The sequence below is a fragment of the Chiloscyllium plagiosum genome, unplaced genomic scaffold (assembly GCF_037043375.1).
Source record: "Chiloscyllium plagiosum isolate Xiang-an unplaced genomic scaffold, Cpla_swu_hap1 HiC_scaffold_4, whole genome shotgun sequence".
Lineage (NCBI taxonomy): Eukaryota > Metazoa > Chordata > Chondrichthyes > Orectolobiformes > Hemiscylliidae > Chiloscyllium > Chiloscyllium plagiosum.
The window spans coordinates 118,735,808-118,759,915 of NW_028270142.1; positions in this window are offsets into that span (position 1 = coordinate 118,735,808).

Genomic DNA, 24,108 nt, shown 5'->3' on the forward strand with positions numbered 1-24,108 from the left:
GTTCTGTATGACTCAATGACACTATTCCGTGCTGTATGACTCAATGATGCTATTCCGTTCTGCATGACTCGATGACGTTATTCCGTTCTGTATGAGTCAATGATGCTATTCCGTGCTGTATGATTCGATGATGCTATTCCATTCTGTATAACTCGATGATGCTAAACTATTCTGTATGACTTGACGTTATTCCGTTCTGTGTGACTCAATGATGCTATTTCATTCTGTATGACTCAATGACGTTATTCCGTTCTGTATGACTCAATGATGCTATTTCGTTCTGTATGACTCAATGATGCTATTCCGTGCTGTATGACTCAATGACGCTATTCCGTGCTGTATGATTCGATGATGCTATTCCGTTCTGTATGACTCAATGACACTATTCCGTGCTGTATGATTCGATGGTGCTATTCTGTGCTGTATGACTCAATGATGCTATTCCGTGCTGTATGACTCAATGACGCTATTTCGTTCTGTATGACTCAGTGATGCTATTTCGTTCTGTATGACTCAATGACGCTATTCCATGCTGTATGACTCAATGACGCTATTTCGTTCTGTATGACTCGACGCTATTCCGTGCTGTGTGACTCAATGACGCTATTTCGTTCTGTATGACTCAATGACGCTATTTCGTTCTGTATGACTCAATGATGCTATTCCATGCTGTATGACTCAATGACGCTATTTCGTTCTGTATGACTCGACGCTATTCCGTGCTGTGTGACTCAATGATGCTATTCCGTTCTGTATGACTCGATGGCGTTATTCTGTTATGTATGACTCTATGACGCTATTCCGTTCTGTATAACTCGATGATGCTATTCCGTTCTGTATGACTCGACGCTAACCGTGCTGTATGACTCAATGACGCTATTCCATTCTGTATGACTCAATGACGCTATTTTGTTCTGTATGACTCAATGAAACTATTCCGTTCTGTATGTCTCGATGCTGCTATTCCGTTCTGTATGACTCAATGAAACTATTCCGTTCTGTATGTCTCGATGCTGCTATTCCATTCTGTATGACTCAATGATGCTATTCCGTTCTGTATAACTCGATGATGCTATTCTGTTCTGTATGACTCGATGATGCTATTCTATTCTGTATGACTCGACGCTATTCCGTTCTGTATGACTCAATGATGCTATTTCATTCTGTATGACTCAATGACGCTATTTCGTTCTGTATGACTCAATGAAACTATTCCGTTCTGTATGTCTCGATGCTGCTATTCCGTTCTGTATGACTCAATGATGCTATTCCGTTCTGTATAACTCGATGATGCTATTCTGTTCTGTATGACTCGATGATGCTATTCTGTTCTGTATGATTCGCCGCTATTCCGTGCTGTATGACTCAATGATGCTATTTCATTCTGTATGACTCAATGACGCTATTTCGTTCTGTATGACTCAATGAAACTATTCCGTTCTGTATGTCTCGATGCTGCTATTCCGTTCTGTATGACTCAATGATGCTATTCCGTTCTGTATGACTCGATGATGCTATTCCGTTCTGTATGATTTGATGACGCTATTCTGTGCTGTATGCCTCGATGATGGTATTCCGTGCTGTATGTCTTGATGATGATGCTGAAGCCGGAAAGGCAGTGACATATCTCCAGTGAATGAGTAGGAAGGACAAGGTTAGTAGTTTGGGAGGGTGAGGAGAGTGAGAGCTTTTGAGTGAACATGATTGATTGAATAGCGAGAGTTGTCATCCACAAGCCTTGGTGAGAGGCATATGCAGTCATAGAGGTAGAGTGAATGTTGTTTCTATGAATGTGAGAGAGCAAAGAGAAGATGGTGGTACTTACTCTTAGGGAGTACTAAAGATCATTGACCTTTTCCCTGAATCACTGGGCATCCGTTCTCACTTGGGCCACAGCACTGACCCAGGCTGCTATTTAAGCTCAGGCAGGTTTGGCCTAGTGGCATGGCTACCTGTGATGAACTGTAGAATAAAGGACAGTCCACATCTCTGCCACCATGTTCACCAGCACTGCCAGGCCCCTGACCCCCCAAAACAGGGCATGTACAATCCTTGCATTTGACCATGTATTTGGTGATAACAGGCACACAGTGGGAGGGGCAGTGGTGTGCAGATGGGCATTAATTATGGCATCAGTGGCATGAAAGCCCAATTTCATCAAACATCTCCACCTCTCCTGCTGCATGAGTCCATAAGAAGGGCACCAAGGAACGGTATTCTATAATTAATGAGATGAAGAGCAGATATTTACATGACATAAGTTGTTCTGAGCCATGGTAGACCAGATACCATTTCAAAAAATACTTTCAATTCAAGTAGGAAAATTCCACCTGACATCTATTTTTCTTGTCATTGTCCATCAGCTGAAATGATTGGTAAGAATATTCTGAAATCGAGTTGTAACTATGTTATATTCGACATATGGTGCCAAAGATCCATGGACCTGATCACTAATTAGAGTCATAGAGTCACAGGGACTTGGTCCAACTTGTCCATATCCTAAACTAATCAAGTCCTAATTGCTAGCAGGTGGCTCATAACTTTTGGGTTCATATATCGATCAGATACCTTTTAAATGCTGTAATTGTACTAGCCTCCATCACTTCCTCTGGCAGCTCATTCCATACATGCACCACCCTGTATGAGAAAAAAGTTGCCCCTTAGGTCCCTTTTAAATCTTTTTCCTCCACCTCTAAACCTATGCCCTCTAGTTCTGGACTCCTCCACCCCAGGAAAAAAACTTTTTCTATTTACCCTATCCATGCTCCTCATGATTTTATAAACCTCTATACGGTCACCCCTCAGCCTCTGACACTCCAGGGAAAACAGCCCCAGCCCACTCACACTCTCCCTATAGCTCAATATCTCCAACCCTAGCAACGTCCTTGTAAACTTTTCTGAACCCTTTCAAGTTTCACAACATCTTTCCGATAGGAAGGAGACCAAAATTGCACGCAATATTCCAGAAGTGGCCTAACCAATGTCCTGTACAGTCGTAACATGACCTCCCAACTCCTGTACTCAATAGTCTGACCAATAAAGGAAAGCATACCAAATACTTTCTTCACTATCCTATCTACCTGTGACTCCACTTTCAAGGAACTATGAACCTGCACTCCAAGGTCTCTTTGTTCAGCAACACTCCTGTGGACCTTCCCATTAAGTGTATAAGTCCTGCTCTGATTTGCCTTTCAAAATGCAGCACCTCACACTTATCTAAATTAAACTCCATCTGTCACTCCTCAGCCCATTGGCCCATCTGATCAAGATCCCACTGTGTCTGAGACAACCTTCTTTGCTGCCTACTACACCTCCAATTTTGGTGTAATCTGCAAACTTACTGCAAACAACCAAATCATTTATATAAATGATGAAAAGCAGTGGACCCAGCACCGATCCTTGTGGCACACCAATGATCACAGGCCTCCAGTCTGAAAGCAACCCTCCACCACCACCCTCTGTCTTCTAGCTTTGAGCCAGTTCTGTATTCAAATGGCTAGTTCTCCCTGTATTCCATGTGATCTAACCTTGCTAATCAGTCTCCCCTGGGGAACCTTGTCGAATGCCTTACTGAAGTCCATTTCAATCACATTCACCATTCTGCCCTCGTCAATACTCTTCGCTACTTCTTCAAAAAAGTCTATCAAGTTAACCATACCCAATAAACCTCTTGGTTGTTTACATCCACAAGATGCCTACTGACTAAAATGAGGTTGAGTGGTAGATATTCCTGAAGTTTCTAAAGCAGCTATTGATACCTGAAGTGACTTTAGTCATAGATTTACATCTTCACCAAATGGATCAGCTTCCAGCGAGCTTTTCCTTGGAGTGTTGAGGCCTTGGACTATTTTTGAAGTTCCCATATGAATTGTTTCAGTTTGCAGATATTGGAGGGAGCTTGTGCAGGTATTAGAGGGAGGTACAGGACAAACGTTTGATGGAACTCTCTGGGAAGCCAACATCTGTGATCTCTCCTGGCATTTTAGTGGTGCCTGGTGCAACAAAAATACCAACAACAATTAGAAAATGGCCTCAAAGGTGTATGTGTCAGTATCACCACAGATTGAATAATTCCAATCAGAACTTGAAAGCTCTGTTAAAGTTCCCTTCTGAAGCATTTTATGAGGCTGTATTAGTTGCCATTCTACCATTGATATGCGAGAAGATAACATTTAGGAGTCAGCAGCCCTTTTCACATGTGCAAAGTCAAAATTGCCTCTGTCATAAGTAAGCAGGAGTCGTAAGTGTATATTTTACAATGCCAATGCTTGTAAAATATTGTCACACTATATGTCCATCAAACGTCCATCAATAATTAAAACCAGGCATCTCTAATGGACAAGAGATTTACAATAGCAAATCCTTGGTCCAGGTAGCTGGCTGTAAATCAACTCTGTGGCATAACTTTGTCTGAGAAAAAAAACGATGATTAGGGACAAGTCTAACTGCAGTCAAGTGGAATTTATTTGGAACAGGCGAAAACAGATCGCTAATCCTATCGCTAATCCGAATGAGAAAGCTTCACCAAACTGAAACAATTCTCAGCGATCTATATACTTAAAAAAGTTTTGAAAATGTGATTAAAGTTGTGGATAGGTGTGTCTGAGCATATTACTTAAATGGATGATATTTCTGATGATATTCAATGAAGTCCCTTATATAAGACTGTTAGATGACTTTATAGCTAATGGAACCGAAGATAAATTATTTCCCTGATTTGGAAATTACTTCAGCAACTGGAAGCAGAGAGTGAGGGTAACTGGCAGATGTAGAATCCTGATGAAGGGCTCCTGCCCGAAACGTCGATTTTCCTGCTTCTCGGATGCTGCCTGACCTGCTGTGCTTTTCCAACACCACTCTAATCGTGACTCTGGTCTCCAGCATCTGCAGTCCTCACTTTCGCCTAAATGGCAGATGTACCTAGTGATGTCCTACAAGGAGCTGTGTTAGAGCCTCAGCTATTCACCATATTTGTTAACAACTTAGATAATGGGATAGAAAGCCACATATACAAATATGTTGATGACTCAAAGGATGGGGGAGATTGAAAGCAATGTAAATGATGATGGAGTTTCCTGCTGCTTTGATGGATTAATGTTCAGCAAGTAAGAAAACTTCAGACTCTAAGTTGACATTGTCATTTATATGACTTGAGGCCAAGTCTTCAATTGTGTAAGGGATTTCAAATACTGCATATGAAGTCAGTATTGAGGGGATGCATGATAGCCTTGGCTTTGTGTCAGGTATGCAGTGCATCTCCAGAACTTAGAGATGGGAATTTTGTCCAACCATCGAATGTTGCAAATAGATCTCACATTCTACTAGTTCCCTTATGTGTTCCTGAATTGAATGCATATCTTTAAATGCTTGACCATGGCCAAAATGTAGATGACAATCAGAGCTGGAGACCATGCACAGTCATACTTGGTGCTGTTGGTGACAGGCGTGCTGTCTGATGACTTACTACTTTGCATCATAGTAGCCATCTTGTGAGTGTGAAACAGAAGATTGACACTAGTCATTTTTTCAGGCCGAGTCATATTTATGCTGAGGCCCACATTCCATTCATGACACTATACTTGACTTTGATGTGCTAGTGTTTCCTGTCCTGTACAGAAGTCACAATGATTCTGGATGCACAAAGTTATTTAAACAGGTGACAATCCCATTAAAAATAAACAAAAATGGAAATCACTGGAAAAGCTCCACAGGTCTGGCAGCATCTGTGTCTGCCATATTAAAAACAATGGTGCAACATCCAGCCTCTCAGCAATTCACAAAACAGGCTTGAGATCCTGAAGAAGGGCTTATGCCCGAAACATCGATTCTCCTGTTCCCTGGATGCTGCCTGACCTGCTGCGCTTTTCCAGCAACACATTTTCAGCTGAGATCCTCTCTTGTTGTGCAGATCTCTTTAGGCACCTTCTAGTTAAACAATCAATTGTGAGCAGTGAAATTGTTGAGTCACTGCCATAGTACCACGCTCAGGAAGAATTTGCTCTTGATCCATCTCAAGTGGAAACCATAAAGGTGATAATGCAGCTTTCCTTGAGCAAGTCACTGGGAGTTTATAGAATTTCATTTGAAGGATTGAGTTAAGGCAGGACTTGCTTAGTTATTAGCCTCTTCTATCTCATCTGTAACCAGAATTCTGTGCTCCAACATCACAATGATACTTTTATAACTCTCAAATGAATGTATAAAATTCTAAAGAGACATTTATTGGATGATGTGGTTAGGTTCCACACTGACAAATGGATTTAAATCTAGGCAAACATGAGGGCAACCATTTGGACCTAATGAAAGATAGAACTTTCACTATTCTAAATGGTGATAGGCTTGAAACAATGGAGGTCAAAAAACATTGCAGAGTCAGTTACACAGATCATTAAAATTGTCATGAATTGGAGCAGAAAATAAGCAAAAATGTTAATGAAGTGCTGACCTTCATATCCAGAGGATTAAAACAAGGATTAACCACTGTTAGCTTAATGAGGTCACTAAGCAACTATTGCTTTGGTGTGCAATATATGAAATAGCCACTAATGTTGCAAAGAGGCATTTACTTGCATTGTAATTGCTTCAGTATGTTTGAAGTAAGTTACTTACTCAGGTAGAAGAAAATATCAGCAACAAGTTGATTACTGGATCAGTGCCCTGGATGTCTTTCCACTTGACAACCATCAGAAGATTCAGGGACAGATTATGAACATTTATTCCAGTGAATTCAAGGAGAATCAGTCTTAAAGGTCCAAAATCCAGTTGCTGCACTGTAGGTTACATCATAAATTGTTGATTTGGTTGATTCATACCATATGTTAACCAGATATCCTGGTGTTAGTCTATCACTTCCCAGAGTACATATACTAGGCATTATTTGTAGTTATCCAAAGCTTTCTTTGTCTTTGCTGATTGTGTGCCCTATCTATCCCCAACTCTCTATCAATCACTCCCTGCAGTCTTGGTCTTATCCTTTTGCTTCTATGATTTACATGTTTCATCCTTTCTGCATATCTCTGACCCTTCAATTATGTCCCATTTACTATATACTGAAACCATTTCTAACTGTAACTGCTTATCTCTGTTTACCTTTTAAGTTCTGAAACTGCTTAACCCTTTGGTTCCCCTCTCTTAGTCATTGATCTAGTCCAAGGTAGCCAACCTATGTGTCATGCCTTTCCCTTTATGCTCTGCTGCCCATAGATACTGGCCAGCGATCCCACTTAGGGATGTAAAGGTGCTTGATTATACCATCTATATATTTTGACCCAGTACCATGGGTTTTACGTATTGACCCCACATTCTTTGAATCCCATACTCCTTGTCATTTCTTGTGACCTCTTGGTACACTGAATCAGGTAGTCTAAGTACAGAATTAATACCAAAACTGGGCGATAACCAAAACTTGGAAAATGATACTAATCCATGGGTGCATCTGTTTATTTGACACCCACTCCACAGGCTCTCCCATATACTGTGCCATCTATTTGTTTAATATCATCAATCAACACTACAGCTATATGATTTCTTTTTTTGTCCCTTGATCTGTGCCAACCCTGCATATCTCAATTGCTGCAGGGTATAATATATTCTATGTATTCACTGGGCCTCATCTCAAATACTTGTAAGACATCCAGGCAAACTCAGGATGATCAATAATTTGGTTAAAGCCAAGTTAAGAAGGGTTTAAAAGTTAATTGATCACAGCAATTCCACAGCATCTCTCCTTTATTACTTTGCAAGCATCAAATTTGCTGTGGGCAGGAGTTCCCTTGGACCTATTCTGTTAATGAAGGATTTTGTTCTTGCTATAGCACATCCGGTATGAGTATGTATCAGTCTTCTAACAATACCCTCAGCATTGTATTAGGTCACACTGCCATAACACTGTAGAAAATTACTCTTCAGTTTTCTCATTACTTAGCTCCTGTTATACGGAATTCCTTCAGTGTTGTTAATGAAGTCAAAACAAAATGAGATTGCTCTTCCCATATGGATAAGTTTTGACAAGTAGATCTCTTGCTTATGCATGCACTCCAGTTCCCTGAAGACTACATTGTATTCAGGCCAGATAATTTAATCTGTTCCACTTTCTTTTTGTGAAAGGCAATAGCAACATGTACGTCCACACACAAAAGTGTAACTCTGCATTGAAAATAAACATAACTGTCATTGGCCTACTTAAAATGCAACTTATATGCAGAGGCTAACTAACTCAAGTCAGTAACATCTCTCTCTGTAGAGATACGTGAGAGTGTACAAGTCAAGGATATATTCTAACTTTGAGTTTACATGTGGGCTACGCCCTAACTCTGAATTCCATTGCAGAAAGTTATTTTTCTTCGCTGCTTTGTTTCTTGACTTTGCCTTTTGCTAATAGCAACAATGTGTATTTATGTAGCACCTCTAATAAAGGAAAACATTCTAAAATATTCTAAAGCACTTCACAGGAGTATAGTCAGTCAAAAATTGACTGGACAAAGATGAGACATCTGTACGTTTGATCAAAGAAGTGTATTTTCGGGTTGGCTTGAAAGAGAAGTGGAAATGCGTAGAGTAGGAATTCCTGGGCTTCCTGAAGAAGGGCTAATGCCCGAAACGTCGATTCTCCTGTTCCCTAGATGCTGCCTGACCTGCTGCGCTTTTCCAGCAACACATTTCCATTTCAAATTTAAATAGCTGAAGGCAAGGATACAAATGTAGGAACAATGGAAATGGTGGTTGTGCAAGAGGACAGAGTTGATCAATTTAGGGTGTTCAGAAAGTTGTACACATGCAAGTGGCTACTAGAATGGAAAGGAAGTTGCCATGAGGAATTTAAGAAAGCATAGACTGTTCAAATTGAGATTTTGGTGGATTGGAAACTACTGCATGCCAGTGAGCACCAGGGCTATGAGTACACAGCCTGAAGTAGGTTAGGGTTTTAACTACAAATTTTGGCAATGTAAGATGGGAAGCTGATGAGGAACCTCTGTCATTAAGAATTAAAATATTTAGAAAATTTGTCCTGTGCGCTCCTTGGCTTCTAATAAGCACTACCATTGAATAATGAAATTCAAAGTTAATAAATTACCACTGACTTAATTAACAGACTACGCTGACATGAAAACAGGTGTTCCAGGGATCAAGGGGAAGCTTTGGAAGAAATTGCAGATGTCAATTATGTTGAAAAATTTTAGTTTAATGTGGATAATTATGCAGGGTAGTTTGAAGGTAAAGTAATTCTAATTAAGTTTCTTCTTTATTTTGCCACACTTCAAAAGGGAGTAACTGTTTTACTGTATGTATAGAGTCTAACTCCGATTAGTCTCCCAAGTTCTGATTCTTGAGTCCATAGTAATTCCCATAAGAATTCTTTATTTACTGCTGAGTAGATAAAAAAATTCTCTTAAGATTCTAGTGATGATTCTGTTCCCCTCCAGTTCTTTCCACATAACCATGTAACACTGACAATATCAAAACAGACTTGATGGGCTGAAGGGCCTCTTCTGTACTATATAATTCTATGATGATATATGTATCATCATCATTATGTATTCTGCTAGTATCTCATTACTTTACATTTTCTCCCAAGTCTTTACCCCACCCATGAACATCTTCTCCCAAAGTCTCAAACATCATATGATTAGTATAGTGATGCTTTGAGTAATGTCCCTGTTCTGATTCCAGTCTCATTATGAGGCCTTCAATGCTCTGTCCTGTTCCTTTTTGTTTTCAGTCTGAATCCTCTTGTCCAGTATGATTGTAGGGCTCTTGTTCACTTGTTCTTTTTTAAAATTGTTCAGCATTTCTGTCGGTTTCTTATAGAATGATATCATTGCTTTACGGTTTCTTGCAATTGTCCCTTGATCTGTGCCTATCCTATAAATCTCAATCACTGTATTTCTCCTATCGTCATTGTAACTTGCTGTTGATCTCTAATCCATGCTCTTTCCCTGGGCTGTAGCTCTGGCAGCTTTTGTGTTCTCTATCTGTTACTAACATTTCTAACCTGATTGCTTTGTTCTTCACCCTTTTTCACTCTGTTACAGTTATTTTCACTGGTGTTTGGCCTTGGGTTCTGAGACAGAGATGGAAGTTACATTCTTAATCTCCCACCTATCAATAATCTGCTGGTAGTAATCCATTCTGCAGTAGAAATGATATGTAACTGAATTATGCAAGATTCAAGCCTTTGTTCATTTTAAATAATATTTTGACTGTACAAACTTCTCACTCAGCTTTTCCATTCACTTAAGGACAGCAGGATGAATTTGTGATATGAATAATTCATAGTCACATGCAAATCTCTTGAACTGTTCACTTGCAAACTGCAGACCATTATTTCGGACTACAATGTCTGGAATGGATTCTGTCCCTGCTTGTTCTGTGATTTTGTGTAAATGATTATATAATCCCAGCTGATCATAATTTTGGACAAAGCAGATTTCAGAGTGAAACCTGCCTTGATTCATCATATGAAACACAAAGATCACTGGAGTGTGACGATGGTCTTTCTTTAAGAAGGTTAGGTTGCACTTGGGAACGTTTTCAGAGGGGTTACAAAGACAAAGGTTCCGTTTGGTCTACATTTATCTATTTGAAGAAGCTTTCAAGTTTTTCTAAAAACATTTGTACAATGAAAGGTGAGTGGCCAGGTCTCCCAGCTCAGCTTTTCTCTGGTTTGGTTTGGTTTGGCTTTAGCAAGTAATCAGTTTTTTGAGACTGCTGGTCAATTGTTGGCTGGGAATCTAAAAGAAGCAGTTGCATGCTGAATCTCTCTAATCTCTCTCTCTCTCTCTGACATCTCTCCTGTAAGACACTGTGTTTGATTTTACCCTTTTTGCCAAGGGGTGTTTATGGGGATTGTTGCAGGAATTTGGAACAACATCATTCGGTTTGGATAGTTTGTTGGGTTTTCGGATAGATTATTCTGTTCTCGTTTGTTTGTGTTTCATTCGGTACTCTGCAAATAAATTCTGTTTTGTTTAAAATTGAGGGGTTTTGACTAGTTGCATCACTCCTGGAATATCCACATACAACTGCTCAAAACAACTAACAAAATTAGGAACTGGGTTAACTCTTGAAATGTTTTGAGGGGACCTGGCCTGGTCTATAACAGATTGGGGGTTCTTTGAGGGATTGGTTCTATAGTTCCAATTTGGGATTAGGGTTGCTGGACTCAAAAGCAACGAGTGGTAGGTGTTAGTGTCTTCTAGAGAGAAAGTGAGGGCTGCAGATGCTGGAGATCAGAGCTGAAAATGTGTTGCTGGAAAAGCGCAGCAGATCAGGCAGCATCCAAGGAACAGGAGAATCGACGTTTCGGGCATAAACCCTTCTTCAGAAATGGCGTCTTCTATTCTGGGTGTTGAATTTGGTTGGTTTAAAAAGTGCTTGGGATAGCAATGGCTCTTTCAGTCACTAAAAGTTTTCTGGAGGTGGAAGAAGTGACGTTGGGGGGTGTGCAAAAGGTGATTAAGGCCAAGCTGCTGAAATTAGCAGCCAATCTGGAGTTGGAGCTGCCTCCTTCCGCGAGGAAAGAAGAGATAACCACATCAATAGCTCAGCATTTATGTTTGCTGGAAACATCATCAGAATCCTTAGAGATGGCTAAAATACAATTGAAAATGAAGCGGCTTGAGTTAGAGGCAAAAGAAAAGGAAAGGGCAAAAGAAGTGGAATTGTCTGAATTACAATTAAAAGCAAAGGGAAAAAAGAATGAATTGCTTCAACAGAACAAAAAGAAAAAGAGAGAGAAAGAGAGAGAGGAGAGAGAGAAAAGGAGAGAGAGGAAAGGGGGAAAGAGAGAGTTTGAACTTCAGAAACTGGCACTGAGACAGGAAAGTCACTTAAAAGGATGGAGATGAAGGCTGAAGGTTAGTTTAGTGAGGAAGAGAGTGAAGATGAGCAAACCCATGGTAGCCAAAGGTCTGGTGAGAAACTGTTCAAATATATTCACACATTTCCTAAATTTGATGAGAGGAATATAGAAGCCTTTTTCATCTCATTTTAGAAGGTGGCTAAACAAATGGATGACCAGTGACCATGAGCATTTTGTTGATTCGAACAAAACTTGTAGGTAGAGCTAATGAGGTATTTGCATCACAATCAGAGGAGAGATCTGGGGCATATGAGGAGGTGAAAAAAAACATTTTAAGTGCATGTCATCTTGTGCCAGAAGCCTACAGTCAACTTTTCATGAACCTAAGGAGGGACCCTGGTCAAACCTACATTGAATTTGAAACGATCAAACAAAGTAATTTTGATAGGTGGATAAAGGCATTAAAAATAGAGTGTAAACCTATGACACTCCTTGAAAGATGATTATTTTGGAGGAGTTCAAAACTTCACTTCCTGAGGCAGTGAGAACTTATGTGGAAGAGCAGAGAATTAAAACAGCAAGATTAGCAGTGGAAATGGTTCATAAATCAAAGTTTGGCATTCAACATCAATTTCATTCTGTGAGGGATTGAAGTTGGGGAAAAGAGAAATCCTCACATGAAAAGGGAAAGATACATCTCAGTGAAGATCATAAGAATAACTTACCACAGGGTAAAAAGTAAGCCCTTGAAGGGGAAAGAAAGTTAAAAAGCTCTGGTGTTTTCACTGCAATAAAGTAGGCCACCTGAAATCACAGTGTTGCTGGTTAGGAAAAGCACTGGGAGGCCAATGTAGGAAAACAGGAGAAGTCAGTGAATTTTGTTGAAGTGGTAACAGAAAGCACAGTGGAGGCTAGCAAGCTGCACCAGAATGTACAAGCTGGTTGGAGGTTGGTTAAGGAGAAAGTGCCAGATCTTCTTCAACCATATACCTGCAAAGGTAAAGTTTATTCACATGGACCAGGAACACTAGATAAAGACGTTACAATATTAAGAGATACAGGATCTTCTCAATCATTGATGTTGAAAAATGAGGAGCTATGTAACTCTGAAGGACTAGTGCCGGAGAATGCATGAGTAATAGGAATTCACAGTGAGACAAAAAGTGCTCAGTCATGTAGAGTGAGATTAGAGTGTCCAGCGAAGAGAAGAGAAGTTGTGGTGGGAGTACTGGACAAACTCTCAGTTCTGGAAATACAATTTATCCTTGCTGATGATATAGCTGGTTTACAGGTAGGAGGGCTGCATGCTGTGGTTGAAAATCCAGTGGAAACTCAGACAACTGAACTATTGCAGGACACATACCCTGGGCCTTTTTCCTGACTGTGTGGTAGTGAGGTCACAAAGTCATCAGTTGAAACAGGAGAGATCAGACAGTACAGATAAGAAAGTTGAAGTGGAATTAGCAGAGACCTTGTTTGACCAAATGGTTGAGACAAACCAGGAGTGAATAGATGACAAAGCAGACATGTTTAGCTCAGAGAAATTAACTGAGTTACAGCAGACAGTTGAGAAACTAACCCAGTTGTATCAAAACACATACACAGAAGGAGACTCTAGATGCATCTCGGTGTGCTAGTATCTTAAAATGATGTTTTAATGATAAAATGGAGACCATCACATATTCAGGCAGATGAGAAATGGGCAGATGTTTATCATGACGTATTGCCGGTGGCTTATAGAAAGGAGGTGTTGTGGGTAGTGCATGAACCACCAGTAGGTGGTCATTTAGGGGTGAGAAAAACTCAAGCTAAAATACAAAAACAATTTTACTGGCCTGGACTGCACAAGGATGTAATTGAATTTTGGCAGACATGTCATACATGTCAGGTAATTGGAAAACCATAGGTAGTATTAAAACCCACACCTTTAATTTCAAATAGATTAAGTTATCCTGTAATCTGTTCTCCTTTGTTTCTGTCTCTTTCGGTATTAGATTAGATTACTTTACACTGTGGAAACAGGCCCTTCGGCCCAACAAGTCCACACCGACCCGCCGAAGCGTAAACCACCCATACCCCTACATTTACCCCTTACCTAACACTACGGACAATTTAGCATGGCCAATTCACCTGACCTGCACATCTTTGGACTGTGGGAGGAAACCGGAGCACCTGGAAGAAACCCACGCAGACACGGGGAGAATGTGCAAACTCCACACAGTCAGTCGCCTGAGGCGGAATTGAACCCGGGTCTCTGGCGCTGTGAGGCAGCAGTGCTAACCACTGTGCCACCGTGCCGCCCAATTCTGTAAATAAATTCTGTTTTGTTTAAATTCGAGGGGTTTTGACTAGCTGCATGCTCTTGGAATATCCACACCACATCGATTCAAAACAACTAGAAAAGTTAGGGTCTGGGTTACCTTCTTGAAATGTTTTGAGGGGGTCATGCCTGGTCAATAACCTGGAAAAACACAGAAAGTCTGGAGAGAGAAACACTTCATGCTTCAAGTCTGGTATGACTCATCTTCAGTACTGAAAGGTGGTGGAAAATAAATTCTTTTTATACTTTTGACAGTGAAAGAGAATTATCAAAAAGCATTAAAAAAAGCTATTTTCCAACACTTCTTAGTTTTGAAGAAGACTCATGTTAGACAAAAAATATTAACTGTTTCTCTTGCTGTTTCTCTATCGATAACTGTACTTCAGATTTCCAGCATCTGCAGTAGTTGACCATGATTGATTATGATATTCTTTTTACAGTTGGTTACTGTAGTGACTAGTCTGTGAAAATATTCACATAATGCTACCAGGTCTTTTAACAAAAAGTTGCAAGTTTATTACAAAAAAGCTCTCTTTTCCCTCTCACACACACACAAGATATTTTGGAAAGATCCTTGCCACTAAAAAAAGAAAGTTCAACTATTTTCCCAACAATATTCTTTACAGCCACTCAATCTGAGTGAAGTAGCACTCCTATCTTAACTCTATAATTCCTTAACTAATTGACCAAGTTGAAGACATTTGTTTTTAATGACTTTCTCTATTCATTCATCAGATGTGATTCTCTCCATTGCTGTTTCTCCCTGAGTGGCATAGAAATTGGCTACTTCATTGACTTGTCAAAACTGAACTTTAACAAAAGCCGTGTCTACTTGAACAGCGAAAATGTCTTTATGACTTCTCTCCATATCTGAACAATGTGGGCTACCACAAATCAAACTGCCATGCTGCTGGTATGAAACTAATCTTTTCAACTGAAACCTGTATGTTAAATCTGGTTTGTCATTTTTATTGTTAGTAAAAATGACTTGCAAACATTTCATTAACTAACTCACCAGAGAATTTATGTAATTGTTTAGCCTAAGTCACACGCTTTTTTGGAAATGATTTTGAACTCATTGTTCAAAGCTGACTTCTGAACTTTGTTAAAAAAAGTCATCTTTACAGAACTGAAAAGTAAAATGCCTTTTTCCTTCACTTTCAACACTAACAATATATTACAAATCCATACTATAATGGTTTACTTCAATCCATCTTGAGCAGTAGCCCATGGCAATAATGAAGATCTTGCCTTTGAACTCCAATAAATCCATTTCCAAGTGCTTATATGGCCTTGATGGAATGGATAATGGTAGTAATAGTTCTTTTCTCTCAGATTACTTACAGTGTGGAAACAGGCCCTTCGGCCCAACAAGTCCACACCGACCCATTCCCCTACACCTAACACCACGGGCAATTTAGCATGGCCAATTCACCTAACCTGTACATTTTTTTGGATTGTGGGAAGAAACCCACACAGACACGGGGAGAATGTGCAAACTCCACACGGAGAATTGCCTGAGGCGGGAATTGAACCTAGGTCTCTGGTGCTGTGAGGTAGCAGTGCTAACCACTGTGCCACCGTGCCGCCCTCCACACAGAATGCAATTATTGATCATTACCTGTGTGAGCATATAATGCCTGGCCGCAACACTGATTATTGTGTTCTTGCATGACATCTAGTAATGTCCAAATAACAAACTCGCTGTGAGGGTGAGAGGTTGGAGTGGGGGAGGGGGGGGGGTAAACAGTTTGAGGCGGTTAATGTCTCAGTGGCAGTTGAAAATGAAGAGGTCGAGAGCGGATAATAGGCCAGTGCGGGGTGTCCAGGTGGATGGAGTGTGTTGGAGGCGAGTGAAGGAGTCCTTGGAAGGTGGGCAGGAGTCCTGATTGTAAAAGTAAGCTCGGAGGCAGAGGCAGCGGAAGAAGTGTTTGACATCACGATGCGTATTAAATTCATTGATGCGTGGATGGAGGGGATAAAGGTAAGGCCTTTACTTTCTCACCCTCACAAAGCGCAGCCCTCCACTCCCTCTGCTACAGTCCCAACCTCACCATCAAACCAGCAGATAAAGGGGGTGCAGTGATAGTTTGGCGCACTGACCTCTACACCGCTGAAGCCAGATGCCAATTTGAAGACACCTCCTCCTACCGCCTCCTTGACCATGACCGTACCCTCCCATCACCAAACCAACATCTCCCAGACCATACAGAACCTCAGGAGATCTCCCATCCACAGCTTCCTACCTCGTAGTCCGGGAACCCCACACCAAACCGATTCTACCTACTTCCCATGATCCACAAGCCTGACAACCCCGGACGACCCATTGTCTCAGCCTGCTCCTGCACCACTGAACTCACCTCCGCCTACCTCGATACTGTCCTATCCCCGCTAGTCCAGGAACTCCCCACATATGTTTGAGACACCACCCACGCCCTCTACTTCCTCCAAGACTTCCATTTCGCCGGCCTCCAACCCCTCATTTTCACCATGGACATCCAATCTCTCTACACCACCATCTGCCATGACAAGGGCCTCCAAGCCCTCTGTTTCTACCTCTCCCGACGTCCCCAACAGTACCCTTCCACTGACACTCTCATTCATTTAGTTGAACTGGTTCTCACCCTTAACCATTTCCCCTTCAAATCCTCCCACTTCCTCCAGACCAAAAGAGTAGCCACGGGCACCCGTATGGGCCACAGCTATGCCTGTCTCTTTGTCGGCTACGTAGAACAGTCGATCTTCCGTAGTTACACTGACACCACTCCCCACCTCTTCCTCTGCTACATTGATGACTGCATTGGCGCCACCTCGTGCTCCCGCGAGGAGGTTGAGCAATTCATCAACTTCACCAACACATTCCACCCTGACCTTAAATTCACCTGGCCCATCTCTGACACCTCCATCCCCTTCCTAGACCTCTCCATCTCCATTAATGACGACCGACTTGACACTGACATTTTTCACAAGCCCACCGACTCCCACAGCTACCTGGATTATATCTCTTCCCACCCTACCTCCTGCAAAAATGCCATCCTTATTCCCAATTCCTCCGCCTCCACCGTATCTGCTCCCAGGAGGACCAGTTCCACCACAGAACACACCAGTGGCCTCCTTCTTTAGAGATCACAATTTCCCTTCTCACGTGGTTGAAGATGCCCTCCAACGCATCTCATCCACATTCCGCACCTCCACCCTCAAACCCCACCCCTCCAACTGTAACAAAGACAGGCCCCCCTGGTCCTCACCTTCCACCCTACCAACTTCGCATTAGCCATATCATCCGCCGACATTTCCACCACCTCCACACGGACCCCACCCAACAGAGATATATTTCCCTCCCCACCCATTTCCGCTTTCTACAAAGACCGTTCCCTCCGTGACTGCCTGATCAGGTCCACGCCTCCCAACAAACCACACTTTCCTGCCACCACAGGAATTGCAAAACCTGCGCTCACACCTCCTCCCTCACCACCATCCAAGGCCCCAAAGGTGCCTTCCACATTCATCAAAGTTTCAACTGCACATCCACCAATGTCACTTATTGTATCCGTTGCTCCCGATGCGGTATCCTCTACATTGGGGAGACTGGATGCCTCCTCGCAGAGTGCTTCAGGGAACATCTTCGGGACACCCGCACCAATCGATCCCACAGCCCTGTGGCTCAACATTTCAACTCCCCCTCCCACTCTGCCGAGGACAAGCAGGTCCTGGGCCTCCTCCACTGCCGCTCCCTCACCACCCGAAGCCTGGAGGAAGAACGCCTCATCTTCCACCACAGAACACTTCAACCCCAGGACATCAATGTGGACTTCATCAGTTTCCTCATTTCCCCTCCCCCCACCTTACCTCAGTTCCAACTTTCCAGCTCATGACCAGTTCTGCCTGCCAATCTCCCTTCGCACTTATCTGCTCCACCCTCCCCTCTGACCTATCACCTCCATCCCCACCCCCATTCATCTATTGTAATCTTTGCTACCTTCTACAACCCCCCTCCCCCCATTTATCTCTCCACCCTGGAGGCTTCCTGCCTCTATTCCTGATGAAAGGCTTTTGCCCGAAACGTCGATTTTTCTGCTCCTCGGATGCTGCCTGACCTGCTGTGCTTTTCTAGAAGCATTCTGATCTAAATAGGGAAAGTCTTTTCCCTGGGGTCGGGGAGTCCAGAACTAGATGGCATAGGTTTAGGGTGAGAGGGGAAGGATATAAAAGAGACCCACGTGGCAACTTTTTCATGCAGAGGGTGGTATGTGTATGGAATGAGCTGCCAGAGGAAGTGGTGGAGTCTGGTACAATTGCAACATTTAAAAGGCATCTGGATGGGTATATGAATAGGAAGGGTTTGGAGGGATATGGGCCGGGTGCTGGCAGGTGGGACTAGATTGGGTTGGGATATCTAGTTGGCATGGACGGGTTGGACTGAAGGGTCTGTTTCCATGCTGTACATCTCTATGACTCTATGACAGTGAGATGTGTACACGGCTCAAAGTGTTGGCATAGTATGTCTTATTTGGCATTACGTCTGGCCAGCTTTCCAGACAATATTTCCCAATGTGGATTCATCATCACATCCTCCCAGATTTATTGCCATTTTTCTTTTCTAGCTGATGAGTGTTTAGCTACATTCTCTACTGCCACCAGCACTGTCAGTGTGTGTATGAGGTTTCACTCTAGTTAATCCTCTCAAGCCTGCTTCCTGAGTCCATGTGCATTCTGTAAGAACTCTTTATTCACAGCTTAGTGGGTGCAGGCATTCTTTCAAGACTCTGGTGGAGCCCCTGCTCCCTTCCGCTTCTCTCAACATAACCATGTGAGACTGACATTATTATTACATAGCTACACAGCAGTATTACTCTACATGCTGCTGATGTCTCATTTTCCTCCATATACAGGCACTGGGAAAGGCACAAAAGAAGGCAGTAATGATGATCACAAGGTTAAAGATGACACATTGTAAATTATAATTATTGAAGTTTAACTTTAACTGTCCAAAGCAGAATTGGCTAAATTTTCCCACCTCAACAGCAGGTTATAGAACATAGAACATAGAACAATACAGCACAGAATAGGCCCTTCGGCTCACGATGTTGTGCCTAACATTTGTCCTCGCTTAAGCACACATCCATGTACCTATCCAATTGCCGCTTAAAGGTCACCAATGATTCTGACTCTGCCACTCCCACAGGCAGCGCATTCCATGCCCCCACCACTCTCTGGGTAAAGAACCTACCCCTGACATCTCCCCTATACCTTCCACCCTTCACCTTAAAATTTATGTCCCATTGTAACACTCTGTTGTACCCGGGGAAAAAGTTTCTGACTGTCTACTCTATCTATTCCTCTGATCTTCTTATAAACCTCTATCAAGTCACCCCTCATCCTTCGCCGTTCCAATGAGAAAAGGCCTAGCACTCTCAACCTATCCTCGTCCGACCTATTCTCCATTCCAGGCAACATCCTGGTAAATCTTCTCTGCACCCTCTCCAAAGCTTCCACTTCTTTCCTAAAGTGAGACGACCAGAACTGCACACAGTACTCCAAATGTGGCCTAACCAAGGTCTTGTACAGCTGCAACATCACTTTACGACTCTTGAATTCAATCCCTCTGCTAATGAACGCTAATACACCATAGGCCTTCTTACAAGCTCTATCCACCTGAGTGGCAATTTTCAAAGATCAATGAACATAGACCCCAAGATCCCTCTGCTCCTCCACCTTACTAAGAACCCTACCGTTAACCCTGTATTCTGCATTCTTATTTGTCCTTCCAAAATGGTCAACCAAAATTGACAGGATTGAACTCCATCTGCCACTCCTCAGCCCAGCTCTGCATCTTATCTAAGTCCCTTTGCAGCCGACAACAGCCCTCCTCACTATCCACAACTCCACCAATCTTCGTATCATCTGCAAATTTACTGACCCACCCTTCGACTCCCTCTTCCAAGTCATTAATAAAAATTACAAACAGCAGAGGACCCAGAACTGATCCCTGCGGAACTGCACTTGTAACTGGGTTCCAGGCTGAATATTTACCATCTACCACCACTCTCTGACTTCGACTGGTTAGCCAGCTTTCTATCCAACTGGCCAAATTTCCCTCTGTCCCATGCCTCCTGACTTTCCGCATAAGCCTACCATGGGGAACCTTATCAAATGCCTTACTAAAATCCATGTACACTACATCCACTGCTCTACCCTCATCCACATGCTTGGTCACCTCCTCAAATAATTCAATAAGACTTGTAAGGCAAGACCTACCCCTCACAAATCCGTGCTGGCTGTCCCTAATCAAGCAGTGTCTTTCCAGATACTCATAAATCCTATCCCTCAGTACCCTTTCCATTACTTTGCCTACCACTGAAGTAAGACTAACTGGCCTGTAATGCCCGGGGTTATCCCTATTCCCTTTTTTGAACAGGGGCACAACATTCACCACTCTCCAGTCCCCTGGTACCACCCCCATTAACAGTGAAGATGAAAAGATCATTGCCAACGGCTCTGCAATTTCCTCTCTTGCTTCCTACATAATCCTAGGATATACCCCGTCAGGCCCGGGGGACTTGTGTATCCTCAAGTTTTTCAAAATGCCCAACACATCTTCCTTCCTAACAAGTATCTCTTCTAGCTTACCAGTCCGTTTCACACTCTCCTCTTCAACAATATGGTCCCTTTCATTTGTAAATACTGAAGAAAAGTACTCATTCAAGACCTCTCCTATCTCTTCCGACTCAATACACAGTCTCCCACTACTGTCCTTGATCGGACCTACCCTCGTTCTCGTGGATGGATATGAAACAAGGACATTAACACTGAATTACTGATTTTAAACACAGTGTGCACAGAAATTCATCTGGTTTGCAGGTCCACAATTGGTGAGGGTCCAGTAATTGGACCTTGGACCATGTTTCAGGAAATTGCTAATTTCCAGCATGTAATCTTCCTTCACATTCAGCTTTCCCATTTGGAGGAATGAATATCAGATTGTTAACATAGATCCTTACCTTTGATTTGTGTCTATTGCTTAGGTTACAAGGCCTGAACTAAGCTGGACAACAGAGACCACAGACTTATACAGAAGATTTTCGGAGAAATGAAGACATTGCTTGACTGATAGCTTTATTTATTTTCTTTTATTCTTTCAAGGGATGTGGGGCTTATTGGCTGTGTCAGCGTTTAATGCCCATTCTTAACTTCCCTTAAGCAGGTGATGGTGAGTTTCTGTCTTGAACTGTTATAGTTCATCTGGTGTAACAGTGCTATTCGAGAAGGTGTGTTCCAGGATTTTAACCCAGCAACAGTGAAGGGACAAAGATACAATTCCAAGTCAGGATAGTGTTGGCTTAGAGGGGAGAAAGTGAGGTCTGCAGATGCTGGAGATCAGAGCTGAAAATGTGTTGCTGGAAAAGCGCAACAGGTCAGGCAGCATCCAGGGAACAGGAGAATCGACGTTTCGGGCATAAGCCCCTCTTCCTGAAGAAGGGCTTATGCCCGAAACGTCGATTCTCCTGTTCCCTGGATGCTGCCTGACCTGCTGCGCTTTTCCAGCAACACATTTTCAGCTTGGCTTAGAGGGGAACTTGCAAGTGCTGTTGTTTCCATGTATCTGCTGACCTTGTCCTTCTAAGAGGTAGTATTTATTGATTGAAAGGTCCTGTCTCACAAATCTTGATGCATTTCTACAGTGTATCTCATGAGCACTACACAATGCCATTGTTGAACATTAATGGTGGAGGAGGTGAAAATTGTAGATGTGGTGTCAATCAAATCAGTTGTTTCTCCGAGATGTTATCAGGCTTCTTGAATGATAATGAATCAAATAGTGAGGTTCCACTGCAATCCTGACTTATGCCTTGTAAATGGTGAGCTAGAGGGGCATGGTGGCTCAGTAGTTAGCACTGCTGCCTCGCAGTGCCAGGGACCTGGGTTCAACTCCCACCTTAGGCAACTATCTGCATGGAGTTTGTGTGTTTTCCCCATGTCTGTGTGGTTTTGCTCCAGTTTCCAGTGCAGGTCAGGTGAATTGGCCAAGCTAACTTGCCCATAGTGATAGGTGCATTAGTAGGGAGTAGGGGAATGGGTCTGGGTGGGTTATTCTTATGAGGATTGGTGTGGATTTGTTGGGCCGAAGGGCCTGTTTCCACACTAAGCAATCTAATCAAACTGGGGAGTCAAACAATGATTTCCTCCCTAGGATTCTGAGCCCCTAGTATGCTCTTGTAGGCACAGCATTCGGATGTTTAGTTCAGCTCAGTTTATGACCCATCCCCAGGATTTGGACGTGGACTGCTTAAGTATCTGTTGGATAGCAAGTAGTGCTGAACATTGTGCAATCATCAGCAAACAAATCCACTCAGACCTTATGAGACGGTCATTGATAAAGCAGCTAAAGTTGATTGGACCTAGGGCACTACCCTGAGGAATTCCTGCCCTGATGTTCTGGAGCTGAGATGACTGACTTACAATAACCCATCACCATTGTTCTTTGTATTCGGTATGAAGTTATAACAAGTTTGTCTTTGTTTTGCTAATGTGTCAATGTTTATTTATACAAAATAAAGAGGCTTGAAATCCTTATACTTTCTGTTATTAGCACTTCCAATGGTTGATTAATTCTTATACAGGGTTATAACAAAATATATTTTTGAAAGAAAATGACAGATGTATGTTTTAAGCAGTTATCCTCGAGAATTCATTGTGCACACAGTGTAATTAGGCACAGAAATAATATGGGAGCCTCTGGGGTTGAGTGGGTAAGCATGAGGTGGTATAGAGAAGAAATGGAAGATATAGACAAGGGTTTTTGAATTAACCTTTCAAAACATTCATGAATCCAGACCATAGGTCATGGCTTTTCAGGAGCACCATGAGTTACAAAACAAAAGCCTAATTTGCTGAAAACTGTGTGGTGTAGGAAGTGCCTACCCCAAGATGGAGCTGGCTAGCTTAGAACATGTGCTTACTATCCACATCCGATTCCGCATCAGTGAAAAATGGGAGCTGTGGGAATATGACAGGGAAACCCGAATCATGTGCCATCTGCCATTTTTAACTTCCACTCCACCCCTGTTCTGTGAGATGGTGTCGTGAAAATCCAAGCCAATGTTTCAGGTTGACGATTTTATATTTGATCAGAAAATGACAAGGTTGTAATTGTTTCTCAAGTCACTGGAACAGGAAAGCCAACTTGGTGAAGAACAGAACAAAAATGAAGGTGTATGAAAGGTTGGAAGGTAGGAGTGTTTAACTAGCTAAAGGTATAATGGTACAAGTCAAAAGCATGTGATATTGGGATAATGAAATAAACAAAATATGGGTTCTGAGTAAATGTGCAGCTGTGTTATGTTATGCAGCTGCTGTCAAAATAAATAGGAACATATTCTGAAATTGTTGAAACCTACGGTGAGCCTGGGAGGCAATGAGATAGCTAATTAAGAGATGAGCTGCTCTCAGTGAACATCATTCCAACAGTGTAGACGGCTAAGGACTGAAAAATCGCAGGAGGAACGGATGGAAGATTAAAACAACAAATAAAGGTATTTCCAGAATGTTATGAATTTATTTATTATTTATAGCATTCACAATACCTTACTTGTATCTTAGAAATCTTTGCTACCTTCCTCTGTTTATGTTATTTTGCCAATTGCTTAAAATTCTATCTGACATGGAAGTTACAGGAAAATATGTGCTCATTGAGAGATTGAACTGCGATTTCAAAGCAAAGTCCTCGAAGGCACAACAAACGGTGGCATTTGCAGTACGCTGTTTGGAATGTGACAAACATATGCTGAATAAGGGACTTTGTAAAATATGAGTAATCAATTCTGCAACATTTCTTTTCTTCATTACTAGTAATTATAAAACAGAGCCAGTAAGCCCTTCATTTATTGCTGAGTGGTAACTTTTTATAGCATATTTCTTGTCAATACAATTAATTCAAAGTATGAATAAGAAAGGGAATTTTGCAAAATATATAGTGGCTGTTAATGAG